This window comes from Mycteria americana, chromosome 3, assembly GCF_035582795.1.
Source record: "Mycteria americana isolate JAX WOST 10 ecotype Jacksonville Zoo and Gardens chromosome 3, USCA_MyAme_1.0, whole genome shotgun sequence".
In the NCBI taxonomy this organism is placed as follows: domain Eukaryota; kingdom Metazoa; phylum Chordata; class Aves; order Ciconiiformes; family Ciconiidae; genus Mycteria; species Mycteria americana.
Window position 1 is genome coordinate 32822145 of NC_134367.1, and position 12253 is coordinate 32834397.

At 34.8% G+C, this 12253-nt stretch overlaps 1 protein-coding gene across 1 annotated transcript in view; it reads left to right on the forward strand.

Annotated features, from left to right (window-relative positions):
* The window catches only part of ADGRB3 (adhesion G protein-coupled receptor B3), a 465041-nt gene that overhangs the window by 13208 nt on the left and 439580 nt on the right, over positions 1-12253 (forward strand). The gene's annotated exons all lie outside the window — the stretch shown is intronic.

Genomic DNA, 12253 nt, shown 5'->3' on the forward strand with positions numbered 1-12253 from the left:
ATTGGATTCCAAATCAGCTGAAAAGATCAAAATTTAGAAAGTATTTGTGTCTGCTACATGGATTAATTAAAAATGCATAAGTAAATTAAACAATGGAGACTAGGCATAGGGTATAGTGAAGATTTCTTGAGGAAAAAAATACTGGAGATGCTAAATCTGTTCTATTGAAAGACACTATTGCAATATGACACTAAGATGGTGTCTGGTACTGTGATATAATTGGGAATCCTGCCATTTCAGGACAGGGACCCTTTTGGCATACAGGCAAAAAGACTCCCCGTATTCTCCTTTGTTCCTTTGGCAGAAAAACATTGCTCATGGTAGTAGTGATGCGCTGGTGAAGACTCAAAGTGCTGTGTTGATCAGAGAATACGTTATGTGCATGCTAACTTGAAGGATGATCACACACTGTTCCCCTCATAAGGCAGACCCTCAGGCCACAAAGTCCATTTCAGCATATTTGGTATTTATAACTTGTAGTTCTCTGTTAGAAATTGTCACATTGCCCTGATGGAGCTCACAGCTAAATACTGAGCAGGTTTCTTGGTTTGCAGCTCATACCACAAGGTTTATACATACTTAAGCTTCCCTTGAATTTATACTGGCTCTAAGCATGTTTTGTGTTTTTTTTTCCTTGGTCTCCCTGCGCTTTGTCTTGTCTCTAGGTTGTTAGCTCTTTACATTACTCTTTCAGCTAAACCCTCAGATTTCCCAGAAGCTTGCACTTTCACAGAACTCCAGTCTTATTAGTACTCTAAGCTTACAGTTTATCCCTTCTGGGGCATAACATAGGTGAAGTAAACAAACACAGAAGCTTTGTAGGAATTACAAATGAAAAAAATCCAAAACAAAACAAAAGAAAAAAACAGTCTTTATTTCAGCTAGCCCAAGAAATGCACAGGCTTGGACAAAGAAATAGAATCCCTGTATTTAATTCCCTGGTTTTGTTTCCTCATCACTCCAGTCACGCAACCAGTTGAAGTTGAAGGTCTGTGAAGAGTCCAGTATTCCCAGCTTTATGCTCTACTTTGCACAGGATTCCTGTGTGTTATGGATTCTCTTCAAATCTGTTCCTTTTCTCCCATTGCTCTGTCCCATCAGCTTCCACTGGTTTTCTCCATTGGTTTTATGCGCAAAAAAGGTCTCAGTTGCAAAAGACACAATATGCCTTCCAGCCCATGCCCCATTCATTTCTGCAAGTCCCATTACTGCTGTGACGGTAGTGGGTAGGCAGGCAACCAAATTGCTGTGGGTTAAGCTAGGATGTGAATTAAATGTGTATGTTGCCCAGGGCCTAGTCTTCCCTCAGTCAGGAAGCGATTTAACCACCAGTACAGAGTGGGGTTTCCTCTGAGTTGCTCTGCTGACCCCATAAATCTTGCTTTCTTATTTCTTGCAGTGCTGTAGTTTCACAGGAATATCAGAACATACCAACACTTAACGTTAGCCCCTTGCCTGCTAGTGAGGGCAGTATCCCAGGAAAGAGAAAATATGGGCTTAAGTTCCTCAGGCTAAGGACGACCATTAACTTGTATATTCTCCTCCTTAAGCGATACTTACTTTAAGTAGCATACTTATATGTGAAAGGCGTATTCCATCTTTTTCCATAGCTGGTATTTTTGAATAAAAGTGAGCAAAAAGTCTTTGGGTTCAGCTCAGTACTCTCTCAGATATATAGCATTGCCCAAGAGTGCGGAGAGGTTTGGTCATCAGCACGTTAGATGCCTTTTTCTGGTGCACAGCAGACTTGTGTGGTCACCTAGGTCCCTGACCAGGCTTGAAGAGGGAACAAAGTACAGTGTGCAGTCCTGGAAGCCTTTATTTAGGCCCATTGGGAACAGGGATGTCCCCACATAGGCACTTCAGGAGATAATTCCAGGCCATCTGCACCACTTGCTTGAAATGAAGCTTCCAGTTCTGCTCAGTCCCCTTTTAGACAACAAAGCAGGTATCTACACCATGTACAAATATTGTGAGCTAATCCGTTTGCAGTAACCTTGAAGATTTTCATGATGTTTCTTGTCAAGCTTTGCTTACGTTAGTATTTAATTTCCATTGATGTCAGTAGGATTGAAGGGGAGAAGGTGAGCCAGAGAGTCTTTCATGTTCTCTGGTTTTGGATTCTTGTCAGTTTAAGGACAAGAACTACTACAAAGAGCCACATGCATTCTTAAAAATGAAATTCTCAGTAAAATTTCTAGATTTTATTTAGAGCAAACATTCTTTTTTCTGTCTATATGAAAGCACAGTTACAAGTTAGTTACTCATAGTGTAAGAAAGACAAAGATACAGTTGTTATTTAATCAAGACTTTATTTTTCTTATTGCAGTGGTTTCACTGTCACAAATGATTACTATGTTTTTAATAGATCTGCCATGTGTAAATGCACTGAAGTCTACCCAAATGTGACAACACCTTAATCTAAATGACATAAGAAGTCTTTGAAATCACATGAATTATAAACAATGTTGAAATACTTTCATTTATGAGTACAAATGTGTAAAAAATGAAATGATTAAAATAAATAGTTCAATGTATGTTGTACATTTTCTTGTTTAAATTATTTATAATAAACCACACTATAAGCTCAGAGAAATGGAAATAATTGTCTACATAGAGACAATTGAGTCTAATGATATAATAAATCATTTACGCCTTCATTTGGAGGATCTAGCTTATCAGAAACTGTTGAAATCAGTGTTTTTTACCACAGAATAATGACTGTATTCCTTGTAGCTCATTGTGCCTGCAATAGCATAGAAATGCTTTAGATTGTTCCCTGGATTTTTATGGGATTGTCTCTGGTCTGAGGATTATGGAATGTTAAATACTGTTAGGAGAGAGTAATCCATGTAGGCTGGTTGTCACCTCTGCCAAAGAAACAGATGGACTGATGACCTTTTCAGGGCAATGTTAGATCTATGTGCTTTTGAGTGGCAATGGTACTGGGAGCACTCTTGCTCTCTGAGTTGTCTTTATTCAGTTAATCTTCATTTGTATCACTGAATAGCTTTAACGACCAATCACAGCATTATTTTACTTTTTTGTTTTGTTTTGTATTCAAGAAAATGTTATAAATTACCCGCTGTCTTTTTTTTTAAGTCACCCTGTCTCCAGCACATTTACCACTGCTGAATTTGTCCTAGTTCTCCCAGGTGAACATTTAGTAGCACGAATTTTGAACTCTGGCCAGATATCACACATAAATGTCTTTGTCCACACAGGTGTCCCGTACAGCCTTTGAACACACATTTCTATTTTCCAAAAAGTTTCATTTTTGTGAACACCACTCATCAGTCACATGATAAGCACAACCACACAGCACTCAGTTTTATAGTACTAACAATTTTGTGTTCCATTCATGTACAAATCCATGGTAATCAATGTCATCTCACTGAGAAATCTGCAGCTATAATGTTTAAACAACTTTGCTAATGACGTTAAACAGTATCTTCTGAATTTATATTTTTTTAGTAAATTTGCATAAATAGTGTCTTTCTTATTCCTTTATATGTGCATTAGATTATTTTCTATATTTTTGCAGAAATTGTTGATACACAGTTATCAAAAGGCAATTTATGCCTCCAACAGTAAGTCTGGGAAGCTTATGAGAACAGGATCCTGGTTTCTGAGGCTACCCACAACCATTTCAACACTAATAAAATAAATTAACAAAGTGCTGGTGTTCTTTATAGCAGTCCTTATGTATTTCTCCATTTAGAAAAAATGTTTGTAAACATACAAGCTTCACATTTTTTTTTTAGATTCTGCTCTGAATGGATAGAAAATAGTTGTAAAGTTAGAACTGGGAAACCTGTGGAAAACATGGGTAAGTGAGGTTGGAAGCCTGAATTGTTTACAAAATCAGCTGGGTGAGAACAGTTAGCTGGATGACTTTTTTGTTTCAAGTTATCTTCTAGAACTGATGGCAGTCCCTGGAAGATCACTTAAGTTAGGAGGCCATACTCATGGTGTGGTTATATTTTAGCATTCCCCTGGTGTGATGTGGTGTGCAGGATTCAGGTGTTGAGCAGTCCCAGAAGACCAGAGCTCAAGCTTTCCGACTTAACTTATGATTGAAATAGAGATTTTTTTTAATGTATAAATGCATATTAAGATTTTGAGGTTCTTTCATATTTGAGAATAGTTCATTGTGTTCGTGTAACCAGACGTAATAATAAATTCAAGAGATTTTAAGGGTGGTGCCTTAATGCTAACATTTTACTTTCAGGGTGATTTTTGTGAATAGATTCCTAAATACTTTTGAAATTATGTGAAACAGACTTATAGATAAATTTAGGTTTGAAGGGACTTCTGAAGGTCATATAGTCCAATCCCTTGCTCGGGGTAAAACTGAGTTGCACATTTTATTTATTTCACTCTTCTCTTTGGTTCGTAGTGAGGGTTTCCTGCTCCCTAATAGTTTGTACATACATCAGTATTCAGCAAATAGCTAGACCCATAATCGGAGCTAGTGTGTATGTTGTCAGTGAGTTTTGTTATTCCTGTCAGTCACTGTAATGGTCCATGGTTTTTTAGTTATTCTTTAACATGCTTCAGGTCGTAGTATTCTAATTAGGAGTAAAATGATCTAAAACACACTGACAGTGTGCAGAATGGCCAAAATAGTTAATCTGAAGAATAGCTAGTAAATAATTCTAGAGAAAGTTTCCCAGAAATAATTATGGCTATGTCAGCCTTAACCTATAGATTTTTGAAACATTTTGGTATTTAGCAAGTCAGGTTCAGTGTTACCAAGAGGTTGTATTAAAAAAAAAAAATTAATGGTTTCTTACAAGTATTTTACAATGCTCACCTACACGAAGTGAGAGCATGTTTTCATGCCTTCCCTTTTGCTTGTGATATGTCACAGCTGTACCATGCTGTTGGTAGCTTCTGGCACTGAAACACAAGATAAGGAATCACTATTGAATAGTGTTCTGGAAAGGGGAAAGAGAAGAGGCAGGCCAGACAAGAATATTCAAAGTTGAAGCTTGTAGGGGAAAGATAAGGCAGTATAAAAAGAGAAATAGATTAATGCTAGCCAAAGGGGTTAAGATAATAAGGATTTTCTTACAACATCATAGGGAAAAAACAAATACTGGAAAGACTGAAGGGGATGATATTAATCTTATTTAAAATAGCTGAGTTAAAAAGCTTCTTTTTAGGAATAAGAAATTAAGGGTGATTCTAGAACAATTAAAAAGTAAGAAGAACTTGACAAACAAGAAATGAGGTCATCTGTGGGAAATCTGAGTATGCAGGAATCCAATGGTACATGGAATATGTATTTTAGACTATTAAAGTAAGTAACTATTAAGTAAATGATTGTATAATCAGTTTTTTAAATTTAACAAGAAAATAGTTAACTTTAGTGTTCTAAGAATCTAATTTCTAGACTAGTAAAGCTATGAAAAGAAGCTGAAAGGATATCACTGTGGAAATAAGAAAATGTTATTAATTATTATGACTTTCTGTATTATTGAGTTTATTCTAATACTATAAATGTTACCCAGCTATTTTTTTTTAATTGTAAAATGGGTGTATGAAAAGAAAGTATTAAATGAGAGTGTATGTGCATTTATGTGGATTTTATTCAGACTTCTATTGTGTCCCTTCAAAACTTAATTCAGATTCGTTTAGTTTTTCACACAGTTTGTAAAAGTGGACTGTGGGCTATACAAAACACTATAAATTAATAGCAATGAAGTACTGACATTTAGGAGGAAATGCAAATACTGGTGGGGACTGAGAGAAAATAAAAAAGGCTTATATCAATTAGAAGCGTGGGCACGACATGATAGTAGAATTCAGAATACTGTAAACTAATGCTCTGTCTTGGGAATAAATTGAAGTAAAATGGGAAGGGGAAATACTGAAAGCAGTAACGGCGAATGATACTTGGAGCTGATTGCAGAGAGGAAGAGATGTCTGATAAGGGTTTCAAATGCAAAACAAAAGGTCCCTGTGTAAGCAAAGACTGAAAATGTGGCTTCCGACCTAAATGTATTGTTCTTTGTGAACTGGATATACAGTTGCAAGTCTTTAATTTTTATACCAAAAGGCCACGGTATATCACAGACTTCAGAGAAGAGCAGCCACAATGAAGAAACTGAAGTGAATGGTTTAGGACAGAAGATTCAAAGCAGTAAAAAATATCTAGCTAAAAGATACCTAGGCACAGTTAGCAGTATATCCCCAAATATTTGAAGGGTATTAAAATACCATTTCAAGTCAAGGAGAAGACTTATTTATGAAAACTCCAAGACACAGAATTAAAGTAAGTAGTTGAATGAAAAAAGAAAATCTAGGCTGAATACCAGAACTAACTGCAGCATCTGTTTACATGCAGTATAATTTTCAGACCTGCGAGCATAAGCATCATCACTAGATATAAATAAATTAATTACAAATAAAATTAATTCTTCCTAGTATGCTAGTGGGGGCTGAAGCACTTGGGAAGGGAGGGTTAGAAGACAAAGACCACACTTTCTGAAGTTTATTGCAAGAGTATGCAAGCTTGAAGAGGCAGCAATAAACATGAGCAAAAGAGTAAGATATTAAATTAGAATCATAGAATCACAGAATTATGTAATATATGGTAAAGTTTCATGCAGCACTTCCCTTTTTTTCCCAGTCCATTATACAGAGGCATTATTGTTACACCTTCTTCTTTACTCAGCAAATATATTACAATGAATTGCGTTATATATCTTATAGACTAATATATATTATGTATATTATATATACACATATACATGCACTCACTGTGCTTTTTCCATTCAAAACACTATGATCTGATAGTAAAGATCTGATCTCATAAATAAATATGTTAATAAAAGAAAGGAAACTTTTGTCCACCTGAACATGAAATAATTAAGACATGGTAGGCAAAGCAGGCTAATTTAACTCCTAAATTAATTTGGTATTTTTAATGACAGGTAAGGATGATCCATGAATGATAGAAGGACCAGTGGCCATGAATGACACAAACCTAAGTGTTGGTAGGAAGGTTTAATAGCTCATGGGATAGCAAATTGGACCAACCATCACCATTGCCCCAGGGGTGAGCCTTTCTGTTCACTGAGTTTTCTGAGTATTAAACTGTCATTTATTTCAGAATAGAAAAACAGCTCAAGAATTATATATTTCAGTGCTTACAGAAAGACTGAAATGGAACGTAACTGGTGTGTAGCATTTTTGCTGACTCTCTGTTGTAAGGTGAATTCTGTCCTAAATATCTCCAGAAAACATGTTTGACCTGCAAAACAAGCCTAGCCTTTCCAGGGATCCCATTTGAAAAGCAGGCTTACTTCACCCTGGAGGGGTTCTTAAGGGGTCACAGAATATACAGAAATCCAGTTTTCTTTTGCAGGAGTTTCTTCTCTGCTATTAAGGTAAAGGCGGTCTTTCAGTCAGCCTCCAGCACTTTTTCTTGTTTGTCTTCTCAATTTCTCATTGCAGGATTGATTCCTTCAAGACTAGAGAAGAATATACTCTGGAGAAAGCCTGCAATGATTTCCTGTGTCACCCCTAGATTGTCTTAGGGCTAAATACACCAAGCATGTCACACCAAAGCAAAGAATTAGTTCACTGAGACCGAGATCTTGGTAAAAAGGATTAGACAGCTATAGGAATAAAAGAGAACATCCCCAGTTATAAAAGAGAGGAGTTTAATTTTTTTCTTACGGCACAAAATAATTACTTTTTAGATGTTTGGAAAAACCCTGTCTGCTTTGGATTTCTTCTACCGTCATATGGCTTATCTTAGATTTAGAAGTGTGTTTAGGAGGTATATTCTTATATGTTCCAAAACTCAATGCTTAAGAAAACTTTAGATTCTGACATACATCAACTGAGTTGTATTGAACTCTAGAAGGCTCACTTTCTTAGCATATAGAAAGTTCAAAAACTGTAATGCATGCTTTATTAGTTTGGAGCCACACTTAACATATTTGAAATCCTAGTCAAGACACTTCTAGTAAGAGGATACCTAATTAGATATATCCTTGTTAGATCCAGTATGGTATTTCCTACACTCTTATGAACACATGCATGGTGGGGCTGTATTTAAAGAAAGAAGAAATCTTTATTAGAAAATACATTACAATTGATTAAAGTCATGTATTTGTTCACAAAAATGTGGCTTTAAAAAGTATACATATTTTTTTCCCCAAGGGAATGTGAAATGCCATTTATAAGGACACAATGGTCTCTGAAATGAAAGGGGTATAAAAGATGGAAGAATGAGTCCTGGAAATAATCTACTTCAATATTGTAAGCACACAGAGAGCTGCTTTCTATAGAAAATTTTAGCTTTTCTGTTACTTTTACAGTACATCATTCAAAGGACCTGCATATTTTTCAGCTCTTCTCATACACCAGAAATAAACAAACAATACTGGTTTTCTTTCACAAAAACTGGAGTCTTTTGCACAGTAGTTTGCTGGAGAGACATAAAAATAAACTTTGTGCCTGGAGGGATGTGTTAGAGTTTGCAAAATGTCAAGGAAATTTCTTTCAATTTTTTTTTTTTGCAGCTTGCTGTGTTCTGTACAGAAGAACTATATAGAAATTTCTTAATTTAAGAGAAAATAGATCTTTCTGAAGTCTTTGTTACAGATAAATGCCAGATCTCATCTTTTTAGCAGATGTCATTGCAAAACTCTTTCCAAAGAGAATTATACTTTATATATTATAGAGTACCTTATTTACATACATCGTTAATTAGACCAGCAGACCATTTACATATGTAGTTAATTAGACCAGCCGAGAAACATTGAAACAGCATTTTGTATATATTCTGGGTTTACACAAGACAAGTTACCTTGCATTGTTTGTTCTTTGTTTATTCTTCTTTAGCTCAAGAGACCAAGGAAAGAAGAAAAAAAAATCCATGAATGTTAATACAGAACATAAGTACATGGAAAGAAATAAACAAAAATCCAACATTATCTTTGAGAAAAAGCAATAAATGTGTTCTTTCCAGACTTACACATCATTCAATAACAGGTTCTTTATTTCCTGTGTATCTTGGTGATTGTTCATAACTAGAATTCCACTTCTGCATTGTCGATGTATTCTCAGATATATCCTACCTGTGGCTCTTGATGTAAAAGTATGAATTACATTTCTTCAATGATTTGTCTGCAGTAAAATTCTGCCTTTCACTTTAGATTCCATCAGATCCACAAAACCAATAGAATAACAGACTTTCGTACCTTAACGTGCTCAAGACTTTATGTCAAATAGTATCCTAGATATATATAACTCCATTTAATCTAAAAACATCAGTAGATTTATTGATTTTTAATAGCAATTTCAGCCTCTAGAAGGTAAACCTGCTATAAAAGGTCTGATTTCAATCTATGCTACTGTTCATGATACTAAGTCCAAGAGAAGCAGGCTTTGAAACAGAGCAGAAATGTGACATTAGGTTTTATACAACAGAGTATAGATGGATTTCTTAACCTTTTTATTGAAGAACATATATTAAAAACACAGTAAGGAAACAAAATTAATCATTGGAATACTGCACAAGCTGTAAGCTTACATAATATTAAGTCTGTTGGCGTATTTTATTTCTGGATAGAGTTTTTATCAAATCTATTGCTAAATGAGCATCTTATGCCATCATTTGATTGATTCATAAACAATTTATGGTAAAATTCTCAGCAATTTATGAATCACATTTTTTGTTCTGAAAGGTTTTGCAACCTCCGGAAGTATTATATAATTTTTTTTTTTTTTAATAAATCCCAATTCTATTGTAAACTGCTCATTCCTCCTTTTTTCCCAGTGAAGACAATGATAGTGGGATTTGATACATTACAGTACTAATAAAATAATTTAACTTCTTACAGATAATATTTATTAGCACAACTCAGGGAATGCTCTAATGAGCAAGTTAATAGGTAAGTTTAACCCATCCTTCTCGAAGCAAACTTGTGACCCAGTCAGGATTTTATTAAATGTATTCTTTTGTAAATATTTTATTATTATTTGTATTATCCTTTAATAATTGATTTGAGCCATTTGCCCATTAGTGATTGCTTACATAACTGACATGTCATTTCTTCTGTTCCTTACTTGAAAGAGTTTAAAAACTGTTCAAAAAATAAAATCAAGTCAGTTCAACCAAATCCTTTAAAACCCAAAACCAAGAATGTGTGAATCACAGTATCTGTGTAGAAGACAAGTGTATTTTCATTTCACACACTAAATCTTCATTTATGTGTTTGTGCAACTTGTCTTTGAAAATCCTGAGACATGAATTTTCATGGCTGTCATTCCATCTATCTGACTCTGACTTCTAAATAAGCAGTAGTAGAAGAAAATCTTCAGTTTAACCTTGAATTTGGTAGAAGTAAATTGCACTATGCCTCACTTTCTTCAAAATCCTAATCCTTTAAATTTAGAGTCTCAGTACATTGACCTTGTATCTGTATAAAAAAATTATTGTAAAAATGTGGTCCTTGTAAAAGCAACATTGATATCTCTACTCTTGAACCTATGGAACTCCCCTAGTCATTCTATACATAGTGACATTTGCCTGTGTTCAGTAGATTTGTAATTTAGAGATTTTTAGAAAAAAAAAGAAGCTATTTTTGGATGAGATTTTATGTTGCACAATTTCTTCTTCTTTTTTTTTTTTTTTACATGCCTATCCCTTATTTTATAACAATGAAGGCATTTATCTCAAGGAGCTGCTCACTAGAATGGTTAGATATTTTTCAGTAAAATATTTCCTTGAAAAATGGTAATTCATTTAAACAGGAAGTTTTGAGGACTGTAAAAATTTCTGTCATAAGGGTTGGATTTCTCTTTGGAACTGGATAGAGAAAGAATGAGATGTAGTAAATAGTCAGGAAATGCAACTGGGATGTGGGAGGCGCATGTTCAAGGACATGAGCTTAATCTGCCCTCTCCAAAAGGCACTAGGCTTGTAGTAAGTTCCTTTCAATTTTTGCCAATAAAACTATTTTATTTTATAAACAGAGATTACTTGTAGGGGAAAGACAATAACCCTGTAGTCCAATAATTGGGCGAGTCGCTTATGGTGAAAAATATTAGCAATTTAGGGATGTGAATGTGGTCTCCCATATTGCCCGGGAGTACTACAACCAAATGTAGCAAATTCTATATTGTCTGTCTTTTCTGGAAAATCTGGGAATGTTTAGGTCTGTCTTATCCTCATATACAAGTTGGGGGGGAAAAAAAAAGTTTCAGTTGTAGGTTGGTTCCTTCTCTACACAATGCTCTGAATTCAGATTATGATTTCATTATATTAAGTGAAATTTCTTATGAAGTTGTTTGAACTAATCAGTTGATTGTCCGAGATCTCTTAGATACAGTTTATAGACCAGAGAGTAAAGGTAGAAAATAGCAGGTGTATTACAATGCTTGTGTTCTAAATTCCTGTTTTTATTTGTTGGTTGGTTTCTAAACAGTGTATCCAGGCATGTTATGGGATGAAAAATTTAACCCCCTCCATCCTAATTAATAGTTATATTTCATAGAAGTTGCAGGAGAGAGGTGTTCATGGCATATCAGAGCAAACTGTCTGTACTTATTTCCTTCAAATGGTCATGTTTGCAGTTCTGACTTACCAGCTATCATTCTACATTGTTAAGGTCTGGCTGTACTACAGGGTAATACACTTTTTACTTTAAACTAACTTTGAATGAAGAACTAGAAGAAGTACTAGAAGAAGCATGTCTGCAGTTGTTCATATTTTTACAAAAGATAGGACATCTTCTATGTCTGATCTTTAGGACTTCATATTGTAATATCTGAAGCGCTTTCACTACCTGAGCAAATTGGTTTAAGCTGGATTGTCTAAAACTGTCTTTGATTAATAAAAGAGCTTGAGAAGACCTTGGGAAGTCATTGTATCTTTCCTCCTTCCCCCAAAAAAATTCTGAACTATATCCAAATCATTCCTCAAAGATGTACATCTAAACTGTTCATAGACACTGCCAGGAACTCAGATTTGTCAGCCACCCAAGACAAGCTGTTTTACTAGCTGTCCTTAATAAAAGTTTTGTTTTGGTTTGGTTTATTTTTTATTTCTAACAAATGTTTCTTGTTAACCAGTTCTTTTATTAATCATTGTGGCTATGATGAAAAAAATATTCCCTTCTTCTTGGTAGGTACCTTTTATGTAAAACTGTGATCACCCTGGACAGAACCTTGCAAAAGCCTGTTTAATAAATCCTTACATCCACAACTCTTCCTTTTTCTAGGCTAATTA